This window comes from Corvus kubaryi, unplaced genomic scaffold (genome assembly GCF_017639235.1).
Source record: "Corvus kubaryi isolate FWS band 111438036 unplaced genomic scaffold, C.kubaryi_AGA036_p1.0 split3-131, whole genome shotgun sequence".
NCBI lineage: Eukaryota > Metazoa > Chordata > Aves > Passeriformes > Corvidae > Corvus > Corvus kubaryi.
This window is the reverse complement of record NW_024582083.1, coordinates 1,556,098-1,577,131: the sequence shown is the minus strand read 5'-3', so window position 1 is coordinate 1,577,131 and position 21,034 is coordinate 1,556,098.

The window sequence follows — 21,034 nt, the reverse complement described above, 5'->3', positions numbered from 1 at the left end:
TTCAGTAGAAAACCATACATACTAATTGGACACTGTTTGTATACATTTCGAGAAATATCTAGCAATGATGATGGAGATGGAGGCAGTGAGAGGGCAAGAAATTAAGAACTATCTGCAAATATAATGAATAACAGGGGTGCACTGTATATGGACAAAATGCACTTTCATGAGGAACAAAGAAATTACAACACTGTCATATATGTATTTCACCTTTAGCTATCCACCACAACACATAAATACTAATCTGACAGCTCATACTTCTTTACTTCTTTTTTCCCAATCAAATATGAATTTACAAATATTAATCCTGTACTTGTTCCAGTAGAATAGCAAAAGGAGGTATGTTATCACAAATTAGCAACTTCAGTGACTTCTGAAATATTCTTAACATGTTCCTTTGTCACTGTGATGCTCATTTTGTGTTCAGGGTTCATCTCATTTCCCAGATCATCAGTGTCTGCATTTAAGAGCTAAAATAGCTAAGTCTCTCAGAAAGCATCAGTGACACATGGATGATCTCCAGTTCCTTGTGCACCAGCTGCAACACATCTTCAGTGAACGCCATGGACAGAAGAGACTTAGATGTGCCAAAGGTGGTGCCAGAGCATCTGTGCATAATCGGCATGCTCATGACCCCAATCCATCCCACTAGTAATATCTACTGATACCTCCACCACTCCTATCAGGCAGACCTTTCAGGTGCCTTGGCCTCTTATTTGCATGAGGATTCTTCACTGTAAAAATGTCTAGAATTAATAGCCAAATTCAAAGGGTGTGCACTCAGACATAAATTCAGTAAGTCTGTGAATAGCAAAGAGCATCTTCACACAACAGATGACTGTTTAGCTGCCACAATCCTTGTAGAAGATCAAAGTAAAAACATTATAGTGCATTCAGAGAAAGCCTGATAAAGCAGGGAAGTGTGCTTTGTATCTGTGGTAGTTATAGCATATACATTGTACAGCCAGTACACTGCGCGTATCCAGACTGTCATGCATGCAGGACTTTAAATGCATTGTAATACTTTATGCTAGCTGAGGAACTGGCTTGATGTAGTATCAAAAACAAACTTCTGGTGATTTGAAAATATGGGCCTAAGCCTTGATGACTGAAGCTACTGTTAATGATCTGAGAAATATCTGCAAATCTAAAGCAAACACATGAAGCCTGCAGGCTTTCCACAGTAGCTTTTGGACAGTATGTTTCCAGAAGTCTTGCTGAATCCACTTATAGACTGTGCCTGTGTGCCCGTATTTTGCATACAGGTGGGATGATCAGTATTTTGTGTGACCTTACTGTACAGTTGCTTTTAGCAAATGCTCGTCAAAGAAGCCATCATGGAATCCATTTTCTAAGATGAAGCCTTCTGTCAGAAAATTATTTTATAAAGTTACTTTATTTCTTGTGACTCTGCAGTTCTCCCAACTGAGAGAAATGCATTGGATGTTCAGGGAGAGGAAAAGACATTATGGTTTCAGAGAAAAACAGTAGCCATTAGAAACAACAATTGTTTTCCACCTGGGAAAATTGTTCTAGGTTTTCTCATGTGTATCTAGGAATTTAAATGTAACTTCAGAAGAAACTCCCCTGTGTTCTGTTGGCTCCCTGTCTGGCATAGCAGCACAGCAAGCGTTCTGTGAACTGCTACTTCCAAGTGTGGATGTTGTAGAAAACTGAGAGAATGCTACAATGTGTATCTTTCATGTGTTAAATCAGCAGATGTTCAGATCTTCTCATTAAAGGCTTTGTACTTGTTTCCCTTAGCTTATACAGTTTATCACAAACCCCAGAATTTTCTTTCAGGATTTGCTATCATAAATGTAACAGAAATAAAACTGTAGCTAGTAGACCTGGTATTCAGCTGTTCTATTTTGATGTAACCTTGTAACAACTCTGTGAAATCTTTTTGTGTTACATTAAGTGATGATTTTATGGTGGTAGTCACTGCAATATGTAGTTACACGTTTATATCCTTTTACAGTCTTGTCAAGAATGCGTTTCTAGTAGCATCACAAATTGTTCAGACAAACCTGTCAGGCTCTTCATGCATCTAAAAGATATTTAGAAATATTCATATTCATCACTTTGTATAAATTCAGTGCTCAACTTGTTTGTGGGATTAAATTTTGTTACGATTTTGTGCTATCACAGAGTCAAGTGTTTAGTATACTTTTTTTGACTGAAGAAGATATTTACTCCTATTAGAAGGCAAGGATTAATACACCAGATTAATACATCACCATAATCTGAATTTATTAACAAATGTAAAAATACTACAGAAAATTGGATCATGAGTATTTTTTTACAGCAGAGACAGTACTATTTTCTCAATACTATTTCTGATGCTATATAGATTGCTGTTCTTCTGTGGAAATCCTGTTGTTAATGCTTATTTTTGTCTGTATCACACTGCCATTACTGTGAGGTGAACTCTTTGCTATCTGTAACAACAGTCCAGTCTTGTCCCATGATAGGCACACCTTAAGCAGAGAAAAGAGAGACCTTCTTCTTCCAACAGACTCTGGTATCCACAGGCAATTACTCTAGAAAACCTCTGTGATGGGAGACTATACAGTGTTGAGAAAAAATGTACAGCTGGACCACTTAATTCCAGACATTATGGACTGATGACAACTTTCTGGCAGCTACAGGCAACCCTGTCTCATATCAATAAAGCTGCTAATGTAAATTCAGAAATGCGAGGAACAAAAATGATGTGCAATAATACTTCTCTGTGTTTTTCGATGACTGCACCATTTGGTGGGCATCTCTCTGATTTGTGTTCTGTTACTTCTGGAAAAAATCTTTTATTAAATTAGTATTTCATCTGCTTACCAAGTTACCTCAACGGCTGACTTCATCAGACCTCCCTCTAGAACTCATTATGAATCTTTAGTTAGTTTTTAAGTCAAAGTCTCCTGAAGGTTATGTTTGGCTAACTCAATTTTCCTTTGAGAAATTAATACAAATTTACACTAAATTCTGTTCACTTTTTTACTGCAGAAGCCTCTGAAAATCAAAGCTCTTTTTCTCACTTATTTTTATTTCAGAGCCTTATCTTTGAGTTATCCAAGTTACTGACTGTATGATCTTTGTAGTTTTCCACTACTGCAGACTACTAAGAAGAATTTTATAGTTTAGAAGAGTATTTATTTGGTTCTTTTTCTGCATGGTGTAATTCTTTCTATGTCCTGGAAATGCATCTAAAGAAATGTGATGAGGTATTTTAGTGATGTGACAGTTTTGGCTTTATGTCTCGTTATCTGAAAGACAGCATCTCCAGCAGCACAGACATATCTCATCCTGCCAAGGCCCGATGCAGAACATAATGTGAGAAAGAGACTCCAAATGAGGGGAATGGATCTCTTTCTTGCTTAAAATGCTATGAATTTGTTCCTTTAGGGTGAACGACTGTATTTTATAACTCCAGTTTTAGAGATAATAAATAATTTCAGGCCACTGAAGTGACAGGACAGTACATCTGTGTGAAAAGTGAATCATCTGGGGAATAAAAGTGAGCAAGATCACTCTGAATTAAGTGCATGAGCCCACAGCCTGAGTTACTGGTTTGCTATTCAGATGTTAAAGTGCAAGAGCTTGCTTTGTGCTAGTCCTATGGCCAGAGCTGCTAGAAAATGTGATCTCACAGGTTGAAGCTGCTTGGATCTGGCCCTGAAGCAGAGATGATAAAAACTCTGGTGTCTTGTTTTCACCTTCTGGGCTATCAGCAGTGCCTTCCAGAGCCAGAGACCTGGAAATTGAAGGATCTAAGTGACATAAGCATCCTGGTGACAAGGACATGAGGACCTCTGCAGTCTGCCCACACAGAGGTCCTGCTGGCTGTGGGATCGCCAGCCCCAGCTTGCATGGGCAAGGAAGGCCTGCACACACCTGGCAATTGTGTCAGTGTCTGAAACCCAGCCAGTAAAATTGATATTCTGTTGTTAGGGCTAATGGTGATAGATAGATAGATAGATAGATAGATAGATAGATAGATAGATAGATGGATAGATAGACAAATAGATAGATAGATAGATATTTGATTGAATAGACACTGGAAGATCACAGAGGTGGTTGTTTTGTTATGGTGAGGGATAGGGCTTTTAAATACATAGATTAATTGCAGTTGATTCAAACTGGTAGTAAAGTTCAAATTTAAACTTTTCAATTTGAACAGCTCTTTGGAGTGTCACTTTTTACAATGACCCAAGTAATAATTCAAGAGAGTCCTGCTATGTCTTAAAAAGTCTGCGGACATTGCAAAGGGAGAGGAACTTCAGTTTGTTGATTTTGGGCCCTAAAAAACATTCAGTAATTATTATCTGTAGTTAACACATCCACAGGACTCATGCTGAATAATGTCCTTATCTGAAAGACGTTGCTTTTCATACTCTAAATGATATCTAATGCTCCCTGAAGGGCTCTATAGTTTATAGATTTTATAAGAGAATGAGGAAATGAATGCATTATTTTCTTGCCTTTTTGTGATGCTGTGATTCTGTTATGCACAGAATGCTCTATTTTAATACAATTTATGCTTTTACCAGCATTTTAACATTTCACTATTGAAGAAAAAAAAGGAGTATTTTATCATTCACGTTGAAAAAAGCACTCAAGCCTTAATCCACCCAGAGTCACTAACTGCTATTTGATCTTAAAGGATGGCACTCATAAACTACAGAAAGGCAAGGGCTAAAACATTCTTTATGGTGTAAATGTTACAGAGTATCTCATATTTATCGAAGGGACCATAATTATGCAGTGCCATTACAGTGGATATTCATGGCACTGTATCAAGCAGTGTCTCTGAATTTTTTATCAACTCTATGAGCATGAATGAAGTACCTGTATCTTTTCATTGCATTCCACTTTTCCTCCTATTTAAATCAACTTCCTTTGAAAGACTGTTGTTGCATAAATATACACGGCTGCAGCACAGGAATTAAGGAAGACCGTAAGTGTGGAGACTATATAAGGTCTGGTTGAGTTATCGTTAAAAGTGAACCTGTTGCTTTTTTAGAATTTATTTTGTAGCATTTTCTGTACCATCTTCTGTTCATAAATTTGACTCATATCTGAGCAACGTTCTAGTGCTGTGGGCACTTTTTAGCTCCTTATTAGGAAAGTACAAATTAATGATCACTGCTTATTCAAAATGCTTTTCCAGTGTTGCTTTTCCTACTGGTTATTAGCATGAAGAGGTTACAAAGCTGACCACACAGAGCAAGTGCAGATTCCTCACAGGTTTAGGAATCGCCAGGTTTTGTGATGCTGTTTATCATTCAGAAAAACTGAATTAATAACTATAAATTATATTCTGACATTGACAAATTGACATTGATATTGGAGAAGGACTTTTTACTAGGCCATGCAGTGATAGAACAAGGGGTAATGGCTGGAAAACTGAAAGGGGGTAGTTTTAGATCAGCTATTAGGAAGAAATTCTTTACTAGGAAGGTAATGAGGCACTGGAACAGGTTGCCCAGAGAATTTGTGGTTCCTGCCCTTGAAGTGTTCAAGGCCAGGTTATATGGGGCTTTGATCAACCTGGTGTACTAGAAGGGGTCCAAGCACATGGCAGTGGGGCAGGAATGAGAGGATCTTTAAGGTCCCTCCCAACCCAACCGTTCTACGATTCCATGACATTTTTCTGGAAACCTTATTTGCATGTAGGGGCCTGGGGAACTGTGCCAAAGGAAGGCAAATGAAGAAGTGAATGCATGCTTTTTAAGGCAGTTCCTTTACTGAAATAGTTGTTCAACACCCTAAAACCTCCAGAAACCTGTTCTAGCGAGGGAAGGTCACAAGTAAGAGCTCTGCCTCCTCCACCTGACCTTGCACTGGCAACTTTGCCCAAATGTTTAATCTCAAGGAAAATCAAGACTGCATTCTAAAAGTCAGTTTATTAAACCATGCATCTTATCTGATTGCCTGATTCTATAGGAACTCTTTCTGATATACATTTTCTGCATACAAGAATATTAACCCAAAATATATAACAAAGACTGAACTATTAGATATAAATCCATCTTTACACAGTACACAACTCTGTGTGCAAGTATAAAGATTTTCATATTTCAAAACAAGAAACAGTTAATAACTGAGAGAAAATTGAGGAAACTTCCCTTGGTGATTAAGTATTCTATAATTGTCCAGTATAGATGGGGGAGGAGGGGAGGGGAGGGGAGGAAGGGAGGAAGGGAGGAAGGGAGGAAGGGAGGAAGGGAGGAAGGGAGGAAGGGAGGAAGGAAGGAAGGAAGGAAGGAAGGAAGGAAGGAAGGAAGGAAGGAAGGAAGGAAGGAAGGAAGGAATTGGGAAGGAAGGAAGGAAGGTCTAAAACCTTTACTCCCCACTATTGGGGAAAAAATATCATCCTAAATAATTTCAAAGAATGATAAATTTACTCTTCAAAATGCACTGTAATACTTTGTAGTTTGCAATGAAAAGGATTCTAAACAAGTATGCTGTAAAATTACATATATCCACTGAATTTATTCCTAATTATTGACATTAAGAAGAGAGGGTGACTCAGAAATCACTACCTCACTGTTCCTGTCCACTCTTTGACAGATGTCCAGCTGATTTGAATCAACTGAGTTTTCATTGCTCAGAAGATGAAGATTATGGCACACAAGACCAGGAAAACTGACTATTTACTAAGTATGGCATCGATTCAGGCTATTTTATGCAAGGAGTCAGATGAAACATTTATGAATGTTCATCTAGAAATGACTGTTCTCCTAAGTGGCATCTTTTGAGAAGAGGGCTTTGCTCTCATCTCACAGCATTGCTTACACTTTGGAGAAGCTAGTCCAACTACTGAATAATAAAGTGGAAAAAAAAGAGAAGTTGTTATATCAGTGTGTATCTAAACTATCAGGTTTTCTATTACCTGTTTTATCATACTGTTCAATTTTTCTGTTGTTATATAAATTATAAATGTAAAGAGAGCAAACTCTTTTGCTTTAACTGCAGGTGGTGTTTTGCTCCCGCAGGCCTGCTGTCAAAACCCTGGTGGGAATTGCAGGCTGGATGTATGACGACCTTTCTCTCTTGCCTCAGAGGCGTCGACAACGGCTCAGCGAGGAACAAAGGATTTCTCTCCCGAGCCCCAGCCCAGGAGCGGCTCCCGGAGCACTGGAGGCTGGAAGGAGCCAGCAGCGCCCCGGCTCGGGCACGGTCGCTGCTCGGCACTGCCGGGTGCGTGTCCGCGCCCCCGCACACACGGGCACGGGGCCCTCGGCGCAGCGCGGAGCCGAAATGCCGAACCTGCTGCTGCAGGTGGAGGAGGCAGCCGAAGCTGTCTCCAGAACAAGGGAATGAGCGTGGCTCTATGCACCGCAAGGCTGCGGAGAGGGCTGCTTAATGGAGCGTGACAGGTACGGGAGGAACGAAATCACGGCACTCGGCAGGCAAGCCATTTAAAATGGTAATGCAGGCAGCCCTCATCTCATGCCAGCGCTGACACTCCTCAGCATCTGCCTGTGCCACTCATTCTGTGCAGATTGTCAACTGGATATCAAAACAAGCACAGCAGGCAAATAAATACGTGAATCTGAGCAAATACTCTCTCTCCTGCAGGAACTGTAGACAAGAATGACTGACAGGAACCAACTGCTACTGATGTTCTTGTTTTTTTCTGACTACACTTCGTAGGTTATTTCTTGTCATGCCCTGCCATTTCAGGTTACTTATATCAGTCTCTGGTAAACTCCCCCAGTCATATTGGTGTGTAAGAATATAATCTGAGCTCGCTGTGTTACATCAGATTGCTGTCTGAAGAAAATTCAGGGATAAACTTATGTGGTTTAACGATGGAAGTGTATTGGCTAAGATTTATTAGAACAGCTATTAATAGATCAGAGATCTTGAATTGCTGCTTTCGTAATTTGCTTAAACTGACTGTATTGGGATTAAATGGAAAAACAACAGAATTTTTTTTTTTTTACATTTCAAACTTTTATGATCAAAAATAGGCAATGTCTGTAGGTCTTCATGGATCTGCTATTAAGAGAAGAGATGGCCTGACCACAGTGTGTTGCACAGACAACCTGGAAGCCCAGTTGAGAGTGTCAGCATCCTACAAATTACCTCCATCTTGACAGAGAGCTTTACTTCAGTAAGATTTGGATCAGGCTCATTACTATTCTAGTTCTTATTTAGAAATTGAAAATACTACTAGTTGTCTACAAAGTAAGGTACATGGGAAAAAAATATTGTTAATAATGCACATTAAAATTATTGCCCTAAGCAATTCAATGTTGCATATTAAAAAGTTCTTTTTGGCTCTCATTTCTTCTGCTTGTACAACTCCTGTTTTGCATGTGGACCTGCCCCTGTTTACCTTAGGTTTTTTTATATTATCATCAACTTATCTTTATTTATCATTAATTCTTTGACATTAACCACCCGCTTCTCTTCTCCTGTCCCTCAGACTGTTGGTATTGAAGCAAATGAAAGTGGTATTTGGTGCTTAGGGTCCAGAGCACATCATATGAGGAGTGGCTCATAACTAGGGTAGTTTAGCCTGGAGAAAAGGAATCTCAGAAGTGATCTCATCACTCTCTACAAGTGCCTGAAATGTGGTTGTAGTGATGTGGTTTTTGGTTTCTTTTCCCAGGTAACAAGTGATAGGATAAGGGGAAATAGCCTTAAGTTGGGCCAGGGGAGGTTTAGATTGGACATTAGAAAAACTTTCTTCACTGAAACATTTTCAAAGCATTGGAACAGGCTGCCCAGAGAAACGGTCGACTCACCAGCTCTTGAGGTATTTAAATGTCACTTAGTGACATGGTTTAGTGTTGGACTTGGCAGTCCTGGGTTAATGGCTGGACTTGTTGATCTTAAGGGTCTTTCTCAACCTAAATGATTCCATGATTCTGTGACATATATACTTGGATTTTCTGAGGCAAGATCCTACCTATAATTATTGACACACAGATATTAATTGTGTTGCTGTCAATACACAGGCTACATATATTCTGTTTTAGTGTCTGGATGTATGTGCTTTTGGTATCTTCTTGCAGCGACTAGAAGACCAGTGTCTCAATAAATTTGGACAGTCTTTGGACAATTATGCAAATGTATTGCTGTATTAAGTTAAGCTCACGAGTCTCACTGCTAGGCTTATGCAGCTTGCAGTTAGAGGAAACATCTCCAATTCTACTGGATTGCATGAAATATTTTGGTGAGTGTGTAGAAATGACACTTGAGAGTTAAATGGTAGTACTAATAATTTGTGCAGCACTTTTTTGCATCTTTGAATAGATCTCAGATAAGAAAACTTGTTTTATTTGATTCTAGTTAGAAGAAAAAAAAAATCAAAACTCTTCTCCCACTCCCAAGTCTTTCATTCCTCCCACAGAGCTTTCGATTGGGAGAAAAGATTGATTTTACTTTTTCTTTGTTTGCAGAAAGCAGCAGTAAGAGAATATACTATTTCAGGCTGATATGGCTGGGTATGAACCAGTCGTTTAAACTATTTTGTATTTACACAGTTTATGCAGCAGTTTTTCAGCTTGTATTTTAGAGGAAGAAGATGAATAAATGGTATTAGAGTAATTTCCATTTTTGAAGAAATGTCCCTCCTTTCAAGAAGCAAATGTCTCGCTCTTCTTTTTGTAGAAATTATATTCTTGTGAATGAAAATTAAGCATCTTTCAAAAATCATACCATAAGACATTCTCTACACAGCATGCATTAACCCTGACTGCAGCAACTTAATGGCAAAGAGGAAAGAACATTATAGATGTTTTGTTAATTGTGATATTGCTAAGGATTTTAAGTTTTACTTTCTCATTCTTTACAAGCTGTTCAAATTTCTAGTCTGAGGACTTTTAATTTTGACTGGTTTTTTGGTATGTTTTGAATCATGTTCAGAGTATTTATGAAAAAAGCTCTTCTATGATTTCATCATCTCTGAATCATTTCATTATCTCTTACGATGTCCTAGACCTTCCCTGTGGTTTGATGTACAAAGGAAGGGCAGATTTCTTAAGTCTGCCAGACATTTTACATACCATGCAAGCTCTTAAGCCTGTTCATTGAGATAAATACAGCACTTGCAGATTGATGAAACATTTGGCTATGCTATCACTTACCTAAAAAATTAAGGGAATTTGGGATCTTGCAGCTTTTTCATCTTTGAAATTGTTACTTTAAGTTCAATTATGATTTCTTGTTCTTTCCAGATCTTTTCAGTTACTTTATCAATTTGTCTGTTGTCATAGACAGTTTAGCAATAGCCTGCATGTTGTACACACAGTGTAATTTTTTTCTGGAATGAAAATCACCAAATACTTTTCACAGATAATTTGCCTTCTAATATTTTTACAGCAACCCTATTCCAAAGTCACGCTGCATTCATGTAAAGAAACCTTTAATGATACTGCGTAACTCCTCAGCTGTGGAGTTCTACTATAGCTTTTTGATGCACTATTTATGCACTGTTAATTTTTTTTCATTGGAGGCTGTTATGATTATTAATCACTTACCATAAAGGAAGCACTTCAGGATTCAACAGCGCATTGGGGCGCTATTTTTAGAATGAACTCATGGATACCTCTCACTACCTGAAGCAAAATCTCAGGGCGTCACGTAAGGGGCGGCAGTGTAATTGGGCAATGCTTATCTTAGGCTTATGAGGGCAGATCTAATTTACCATACAAATAATTTTTCATCTCTTTGCCCGTGTCCTTAACCACTTACCCCACTCTTTCTCAGCTCTGTGGATCTTTCCTCCCACCCTTCACACCTACTCATCCCATGCCTCCCAAACAAGGCACAGCACTTGTGTGTCTATTCCCCATTGTCCTCTGTTCCTCAACAGCTTATTCTACTCCTCCCTCCCACTTCCAAACTTCTACCTTTCAAGAAGGTAAGTGTACTTTAGGTGTAATGGATGATGAATTTGATGCTTTTTACTAATTCCACACTCTCTCCTGTCTTTATCCAGATAATGTAATAGTTTGGACAGCCTCATTTTTAGAGCAAGTCTTTGTTTTGACAGGGGCCTGTATTTTTAATGTATGCATTTCTGAAAGCACATGTTCCCAGAGGCAAGGTTATAGCAGAATGTCTTTATTTTGAAAGATGGAGGTTAGGAAGATTAGAGCCAGTTCTTGGTGCTTGTAGAAGTTTGCTCCTTAGCCTCAAGCCCACTCAAAGTAAGTCCTGTACAGGTAGGCTTTCTTCCTTCAGTTAAGACATTCTATTGCGCTCCAGGAATGAAGCTGTCAGCTATAGTCCTCACACTTTAGACAAACATGCCAAAAGATACCTTCTACCTGCTCACTTCTTTCAAAGGAAAGGAAAATGAAGTCAGTGTTAAGTCTAGACCCTTGAAGCACATAATCGACTGGGATGGTGCCACGGGTTAAAATGTTATTAAAACCCCAAGTTAGCTCCCATTGTCAGTCTGACTTTTGACTTCAATATGGGTTGAAAGAGTTCCTTAAAAAATAAAGCAGCTTTTCAGCTGATGGATAAGCTCTATTAACGGTGTGCTGCGCGCTAGCCCAAAGAGAGCCTGGAGGTCTAGCCACAGACCCATCCACACTACGGCAGGCACACACTTACAAATATACGCAGGCAGACAGGGTATGCTCCTCACCTGAAAGAGCTTCTCCTTGAGCTGATGTGAGCACATGCAGTGGCAGAGGCAAAGAAGTCAAAGAGAGGGGACTTTTCGTATGTGCTCCACATAAAGGCTTATTCCGATGACCTGACAGGGACAAAGAGGCCAATGGTAGGAGGGTCCAGGGATCTTATAGTGGGTAAGAATAGGTGGGCAGAAGGATCTCAGCCAATGGAATAGGGACAAGTAGGCAGGGTTGACAGTAAGGGAACCAATGGGAACAACACATAGGCGGGACTCAGGGAAGGATCCAATGGGGTGTTGAGGAACGAAGAACTTTCTAGAACATATGCATATTAAACAAGGGAAATTAATATACATAGACTCATACATAAAATAGGGCAGGGAAAACATTAACCTATCAGGGGAAAACATGCAAATATCATAACAAAGGAATCATGGGTTCTCACCGTAAAGCGATAATACTAAACTTGGGTTGCTGACCACCACAGCTGGTTGTCTGAATTCTCATCAGGAAACAGATTGGCTGGAGCCACCTGCACTGCTACACTCTTATGGCAAGCAGAAAAGATTGCTGCAATATTTTCAGAGAAGTGTTTGCTATCTGGCCTCAGAAGTTGTAATTAACCTGTGTGAGGCCCGAGCTATGTATTATGAAAGAGTGAAAAGTATCTGTGCTGTCTGTAGAAGAGGCAACTCATGTATTTTACAGGCAGTGTAGTATTTTAAAGTATAGACTTTTAAGACTTTAATTTTAAATGACAGTGGCATGATCTGTAACTGCAATATACTGCTGTAAACCATCTTTACCATACTCTGTATTTCCTCTGTCGCTGTTTGTTCCTCAGTGCAACCTAAAAGAATAATACAGACAAATTTCATTTCTTGCTGTTTCACACTTCTTCACCACAATAATATGCATAGCTAACAGGTTAACAAGTATGCCCTGCTCACTTTCTTTTTATTGAAAAGATTTAACAGGTCATAGAAACCTTCTAAACCTCACAGTACTCTTCAGACATTGCAGTAATAATAATGTTCATTTTCTCTTTTCAGTCTTTCTTTCTCTATTGCTCTCCTACTTTACTGTCACAATCAACCCTTTTTATAACTTCTGACAGGATGCTGCCTTCAATCCAGTCTCTCCAACAATTATATTATGTGGGTTTGATTTTGTGTTATGTATTTAATGATGCATTGAAAAAGAATCTTGGTAGGAATGAATCATTCTAATTTCACTGGGGCTGAATATCCAAACAAAAATATGTATGAAAATTGAAATTACTTTCTATCTACAGAAAGAAATGTTGAAATTAGAGGACTCCTAGTTTATATGGTATCAAAAGAATAAAGGGCAGGTAGGTGTAAGTGTGATGTAGAAGACTCAATAGGTTTTTCTCCTCTGGTTTTATTAAAACTACTCCTTTGAAAATGTATTTTGTATACCAGTTTAAACATGAGCAAGTTAGAAGTTATCATCCACACTTCGGTAAAATTCTAAATAATAATGAAATGTTTGAGGTCCTCTGGCAGTGTGAAGTTCTCCTCTCAATTAGATGCTCAGTCTTAACAGAAATTAAGATACAATCCAAAGTGCAAGAAACACTGATTGTACTTTTAAAATCTTGATTATTCATCCTTCTGCTTTTGAAATTAGCTTTCTGGAATCCAAAATGATATTCATAAATTCTACATAAATGGTATGCTGAAATATATATTCCTTCATCTCTTGAGTGTCTCAAGAGCGTAGCAGTGCTATTAGTACTAAACAGGTAATCCTTTATGTGACATAGGGTGGGTTTTTTAAAAAAAGACCTAATAAACATTCCAGAAAACAGGGTTTACTCTGGCTTCTACTTATTCATGTTAATGCAGATGAGCTGTTTTGTTTTTGTATCACAGCAATGGCAAAAAATCTCAGAATAATCTAAATTTGTGTCACTTGTCTAGGGATTTTTTGTCTTTTTTTTTTTTTTTTTAATTTTAAAAGCTTCTGTTTTGTTTAAAGGTTAGAAGGTTCTGTTTACATGTTTCAGTCATCCAGTCAGGGATGAAAAGCCATATGGCTTAAAGGATCACTTGCACACCATAATCAAAAAGCATTAAATATCAAAAGTGAGGAGTAAATACAGAGAGCATAACTAACTCTTTGAGTAAACTAGAAAGTGAATATTTGCATATAATGAATGCATTCAGAATTATCACAGCAGACTTCCAATAAATAGGGAGGGCCCACAAGAAATCTGGTGAAGGCCTTTTTACACGGGCATGTAGTAATAGGACAAAGTGGAATGGCTGTAAACTGACAAGAGTGGGATTAGAGTAGATATGAGAAAGAATTTCTTTACTGTTGTGAGGCACTGGAACAGTTGCCCAGTGAAGATGTGGATGCCCCATCCCTGGAAACGTTCAAGTCAGGTTGGATGGGGCTCTGAGCAACCTTCTCTCGTGGAAGGTGTCCCTGCCCATGGCAGGCAGGTTGGAACGAGATGATCTTTATGGTCCCTTCCAACCCAACCTATTCTAGGAGTCTATGATTCTACAATGATAAATATCAAAGAAAGAATGGGTGTTGTAGTTTTTTGCATAATCATTTCTATAGACTCCGTGATTACTTTGCTCACCACCTCAAATTCTGTATTCACTGAAAACAACCCTAAATTATAAGCTTGCCCTTTGAATTTTGCATGGATACTGAATGCTTTAAAAAGAATTTTCTGATATTGCAGTGCAGTAACATCTTTGTCCCTGTTCATGAGTTTTCTAGACTTGGTGTTTTTAAGTAAATCTAAATGTCACTGGTGTGTCACAGGCCACGTAACTTTAACGCCAAGGGCCAAGAGTCTAGGTGTAGGCTCCAGTGCAAGAGTCTTCATGGTACATCCTCCCACAGTTCTGCTTTACTAAGTATCCAGTGATGCCAGGAGCTGCTTCCTTTCAGTGTCTGTAGGAGTCATTCTTGGAGAAAAACAAAGAATGTGAGGTGGTAGCGGTGATTGTCAGGAAGGTGGTGGAAGGTGCATGGGCTGGTCTCATTTTGCTCAGGAAATCAGGAAGGTGAGAAGAACCATAAGGTTCCTGTCAATCCCAAAATTATATCTCAGCATATCAGGCCTAATGGCACTGTTTGGGTAGTTCTTCTGACTGACTGTGCTTCACCCCAGGGGTGCTACTGACCTTTATACTCCAGCTTTCTGCCCTAACAAAGGGAGAAGCTACTGCAGTAATTTTTTTTCAGAAAAAAACCCCCCTCAAATATCTTTCATGGCCCTAAATTGATCTAAAGATTAGAAAATTCAGCCTCCTTTGTCTCATTCTCAGTGTCTTTGAGTACCTGTTTTATTACATTACATATTTATATGCATGAAGACAGTAGGGGGATTAATTAATGTTAAATGGAAAGAGCAGAATTAATCTCAAAGTACATTGCTTTGTTTTATTTCTCAAAATGAAAAATCCATTAGGAACTGATATTGGTACATTCAGAGTTCAAAAATGTGCATAATGTAAAAAAACCTTTAGTTTTTATGGTGGTGGCTGTTATCAAAGTATGTGACATGACAAATAACACACAGTGGGAAGGCTGATGACATGTCATACATTGGGCATGATCAGCTGAAAGAAATGACTGATGCCTTCTCAAAACTCTCAGCTGTTGTCTTTGAGGATTTTATCTTCCAAAGATGGAAGGTGGAAGTATTCCAGTACGTGAAGAGGGAAACAAAGGAGTGCAAGGGACAGCCAAGGTCAGAAATTCTAGATCAAACCACTCAACTTCAATATCTAAAAATAATCAGAGTATTTGCAAACACCTGGAGGGTTGCAAAGAAACAAGCACCAGGTGACATGGATTTGACAAAAACCAGCTAACTTCCTTTTTGACAGATTAGCAGGCCTTGTTGTGAGTTACAAAGCCATAGAAGTAGTTCATTTTGATTGTAGTAAGAGATGTCCGGCTCTTATGACATCTGCATAAATAAGCTAGGGAAACATATTCTAGGTTAAACCATTAGAAGGTAAATGTAAAACTCATTGATTGACTGTGATGATTTTTCACCTTTTCTTTTATACCCCTTTTATACCTTTTTATAACTTCTGTATTCTTAGTGCTTTTTGCCTACATTCTTGGACTTGTTTGTCAAGCTGAGAGACTAAACATTTTAGAAGCTTGGTAGTTAGGGACTCTGCAGAACACATTCTGTAAACTAAGATAGAACCATCCAGGGGAAGGTTCCTTGGGGAGGGGGGCTCACTCGAGCCTCTCACTGGGGAATTTTTTATAGGTATGCTAATTAGTAGGACCTATAATATTATACCAGATCGTTTATGGGTGTGCATTGCAGTGGGCATTGAGGTGCATTCTACCTGGATGTGGTGCACCTAAGGATCCTTAAAATAAATACCAAGGTAAAATCCCTGTTTCCCTTCTAACCGTGTTTGACTCTTGATTTTAAGACCAGGAAAAGGCATCAACTGTACTCAAAAGAATCAGTGGTTTACTGTAGAAAAGTAATATATCCAGTGCATTCTGGGAGGGTTATTTTTAGGCCCATAAGAAAGACATAAATAATAGAATAAAGAGTATGCTTGCTAAAGGTGTAAACACATTAGAGGACAGGGTTTGAGTTTGAAATATTCTTGGAAAATCGTAAGAAAAAAATGAATGACACTGGCTTAATATAATATGGATAAGTGCAATCTCCCATTTAAGCAGTGGTAATCAGCTACTAAAGTTCTTTTTGGAGAACAAGTGCCAAGTTTTGTGGGAAAGGACATGAAATTTCTAGCTAGTATGATTAAGTCAACAGCATCATTCTACTGTAATAAGCAACGGGCAAAACCAAAGGAATGTCTGTGACAAAAAATTGTTTTCTTCTCTGTCCAGCTGGGTGAGACAGAGATATCAGTAAGAGTGGAGCCCGTCTGAGGTGACACACCACAGAGTGTGTGGGGAAGAGAAGAGAGAATAAACAGTGGGCAGACTGTCTAGAGTGATTTAACAAAGGGGGAAAAAAGAGAATGAGGAAACACAGGAGATGAGTTTTGAGCATGCAAAAGACAGTTGCAAAACACAAGGAACAACAGAATGAACTAGATGGCCTCTTGGGGGGCCTGTTCTATTTATGATGATTCTGGACAAAATCTCTGCAGGAGATCTTTGTTCTTTGCATTTTTTTAGTACAAATAGAATTATACAGCTTTGGCTTTAATAGCATGTGCTTATGCTCACCTGTATGCTTTCAGAGTTACTCTTCAAAGATTTGGATTTTAATTCTTAGATTAAGATCCAGTTTTCAAAATGCTGCTACTTTCATAAAAGAGAAAATGTATTTCCAGACTGATCCTATTTCTAGCTCATGTTAAAGCTGCTTGATGGCTGCAGTAATTTAAGTTATTTGCATACACCCTTGTTAGAGCTTGATGGATTTCAATGGGTTAAGGTTGTGTATTATCTGGAAAGTACATTATCTCTGATGAGAGAGTTGGTAATGGATAGTTGCTAATTGTTTGGATTAGGGAAGACCATGAAGAATTTCAAGGGGGATAGAGGCAGCAAAATGAACTAGTGGTAGATGGATTTTAAGGTATATTTTAAAAGAGCGATAGGAATCAGAAACTCTTCTAGGCTCAAGATCAAATGTAACAACTCAGGAAAAACATGTAAGTCAGTATGGGTAAAGGATTATGAGTTTTATTCCTTTGAGTTACAATGAGAAGGAAAGCTAGGTATCATAATGTTTAAATAAAGTAATACTATGGTATTACAGCCCCATGTGAATTGCTGGTACATTAATCTCAAACAGTTCTTACCCTTCCAGTGAAATTATGTACATGCACAAGGGCATCATAGTTCGGCAATGAAATCCTGAGGGGACTTGTTGAGACTGTTCTGTTTTGGAGCCAGGCTTTGAAGGGAGAAGAGAGAAAACAGGGAACATCATAGAATGAGTGAAACCATGTATGGCTTATAGATGTGTCGCAAGAGCTCCATTTTCACCTAATCTGAGAGCAAGGAGAATGACTGCAAGCTTGAAAGTAGCAAAGGAGCTTTTATGATGTGTCAGTTACCTGTGGAGTTGATTGCCGGCTACAGCAGTCACATCCTGATCATGGAGCATGCTGATCACAGAGAGTCAGCATCCCTGATGAGACATGCCCTAAGGAATTTCTGTACATTAGTCTGTGGTCTTTATTTGGCACGCATCACCTCACAGGATATGTGTGAACATCCCAGTGTGCTGGATAAGTATGTAAAGTTCCAGCTCCAGCCTCAAGTCAGTTAGTTCTTCTTCCTGCCTTCTTTCTCCCCCACTTCCTTTTACCCTTCTGCCATCTGTCTTTTAATTCATTTCTTACTTATGCTTAAAATCACAGGCTACCAATTAATCAATGGTTGTATTACTACATTTTTTCTTTATTTATTTATGCCCTTTGGTTATTTAAAAAAGGGTTTAATCCTCCTTCTAGCCTATGATGTTAATATAAATCACATTATTTTTCCTGCAGACCAAAACAAAGAGCAACATTTGCTAAGCCCATAAGAAAGCTATCATTGCAACCCTCCTTCTCACTGCTGCTCTGATCATGTGCCCTTTGCGCGTTGCTTTTGCAGCACCAATGTTTTCATAAGCACCTGGGATGCAAACGTTTAGCCCTCTAGCTTATGCACAAATAAATTTTCCTCATCTGGGTATCAGGTCTGACTGAATATGTTATTTTCTTAGGGTTTTTACACTGAAATTCTCTATATTTCAAAAGTGTAATACTGCATAATTTTTTTCAACTTTCGCTGTACTACTTTTATTCCGTACTCTTGGGAAGACCTGGATCATCCATAGTCAGACTCCAGGAAATAGGTGAAAGTAGTAAAATCTAGCCTAGAAGGGTCTTTATGAGTCAAATGTGGTGTGCCTTTCAACTCCTTTCATATGAAATGCCTCATTTTCTGGCTAGCGTGGTGATAGTTTCTGTTTAGGCTGTTCAGTGCAATGCCTTGGCTGAAATAAGATAATTTTCATTGCATGGTGGCTTAGATTCAGCAGTTTGTTCCTGTGTTTAAATGACAGGCCTACTGCACTGCACTTAATGCAACAGTGCTGAGTGAGTGGGCACAGCATTATGTCATGGTGCAGATATATGGCCAAGGCTGGCAGCAAAACGGGGCTTGTTTTCCCCTCTGTGTTACGAAGAGCTCTGAACTGCAGTTTACCATCATTAAGGTAACTTTAACTGCCTGACACTGGCTGGTCCTTGGCTCCTGTTCACCTGCTGTGAAGATCTCTGTTGGAAAGTTTCATTTTAGGCAAACAGTAAGTAACAGTTGATCAGAGTGAAGAGGGAATGAGTGAAACTAAAACATAATGTTGTTTTAACTGTTAAATATCTCCTTTAAGAACTTAATGCTTCTTCTTGTTACATAATAGGTACACAGAACTCCTATAGATGTGTTATATATATGTGTTCATGTTTCTGGCTGAAATAAAAATGTGATTCCAGCTTATTTTATTATCAGCTTTAGATAGATATTTCAGACAACAGCTGTGGGAATATCTAGCAACCAAGATATCCCATTTTAATATACTTAAATAGTTCTGAATCAAATACTCAGATGAATCAAGTAATATAAGACCAGCACACAATTTTCTTCTTTCTGCTGAAGTTCATTTAGTCCCCACAGCCCTTATGTGCAAAACAATGTAGTCCAGTGCACTTCTAAGAATTATGCTGTTGGACTTCTTCTGCCTTCCTTTTGCAGATAGTAGTAATTATTTTTCTTTCTTCCTTTTTTTTTTTTTATTGTGGTCAGTCATTGACATAGAAGTTATTAAAAACACTTTGCAGTGTATACTTCATTTTAATCCTCTTGTTAGTATTTCACTAAAAAATGTGATCATTTTTTGTACCAGTAAGTTAAGTTGCTTACTAGCATGGGTTCCCCAAAAACCTCAGATCTGAGGACCTCTGCCATTTTAACAAAACCTAAGTATTTGTTTTAGGCTGTATTTAAAGACTTGTACTATAAGATGAACACTGTGACTGTATGCATAAAAAGTCATGTTTCCCTAAAGCAACTGAGTAAATATTTCTGTAAGTAATTGGATTTTCAATTTGTTTAGTTTGTGTGTGCCTTTGAGTATCATAGGAGAGTTAACCCTGCTGGAAATCTTGCATGATGTAATGGTCTTAAGCTCTCATGAGACAGTGTAACACAAACTTCATAAGGTTGAGTGATAGACTTCTTAATATATTTTATTTTCCATCTTGGTTTACAATGTTTTACTGAAATATCCTTTAGCCCTTTTAAAATAATTTCTAACAAAAATTAAAAACTAAACTTTATAAAAAAAAAGATGTGTGCCAGTTTGGTTTGACAGTTGGACAGAAGTTAGTGCTGGCTCTCATATTATCTGAAGCATTTGGACCATCCATGAAACATATCTAAATTTTGTCCAATTTTTTCTTCTGAGCTAACTCTTAACACTATAATACAGTACATCCCCATACATCCTCTCTATCTGTTGCCAACATGATTATATATAAAATCTCAGCATTAAATTTTGAATTCTTTGATTTTGTTAAAGAGACGGACAGAGTTACAAAGGAAAAAGTTAGTGGGAATACAATTCCTCTTCCCTTTAGAAAAGTGATTTTAAAGTAGAAGTTACATTATTTTCCACTTTTTGCTATTAGTAGATCTCCTTGGTACAGTTGCCTTGGAAACATCATATTCTAAAGGAATAAGGATATACGGAGCATTTTCCTGCAGCCATTGATAATGTCTGGAAAAATGATGCTGCTGATAGCAGTAGAAAAACATTCAGTTTAGCCGAACCAGAAGCCTGACCTCTAAGATAAAGTTTGGAAAAGAGAGAGAAATCTTGGTTTGGAATGTCTGGAATTGAAAATACTTTATGCTTTCCAGCCTCTGTTTCATAAGACCAACTGGTGGCTTAGTGGAAAGGATTGTAGTCATGGATCATGGCTTTATCAAGTGTATTATCTAAAGTAGAGCACAAATTGAATATAGTACATATATTAGAATTTAATTACATTGTTAAGTTGCAAAGAAGGAGGATGCAATATTCAGGTCTAAGCTCAGCACCTAATTATTATTTACAGATATCATGATTACAACAAAGCTGGAGTAAACACTGCAAATCCAGCCTTTCTCAATTATTAAAATCATGTAAGCATTATTACTATTAACTACTGTTCCTTTAAATTTCTAAGAGGTGACAGTGACATATGTCTTATTTTGCATGAACCCTGATGTGGAGAGTGTTATCATGATCAAGCAAAGCTTTTCAAAGGCTTCCTAGAAGTCTTCCTTGAGTCTGCAGGATGGGATTTTCTTAAACTGTCGAAGGACACTTGAATCTACATTGTACTTTGTATCTATTCGGGATCCAAACCTACACAGGATCCCTGGAAAATCAT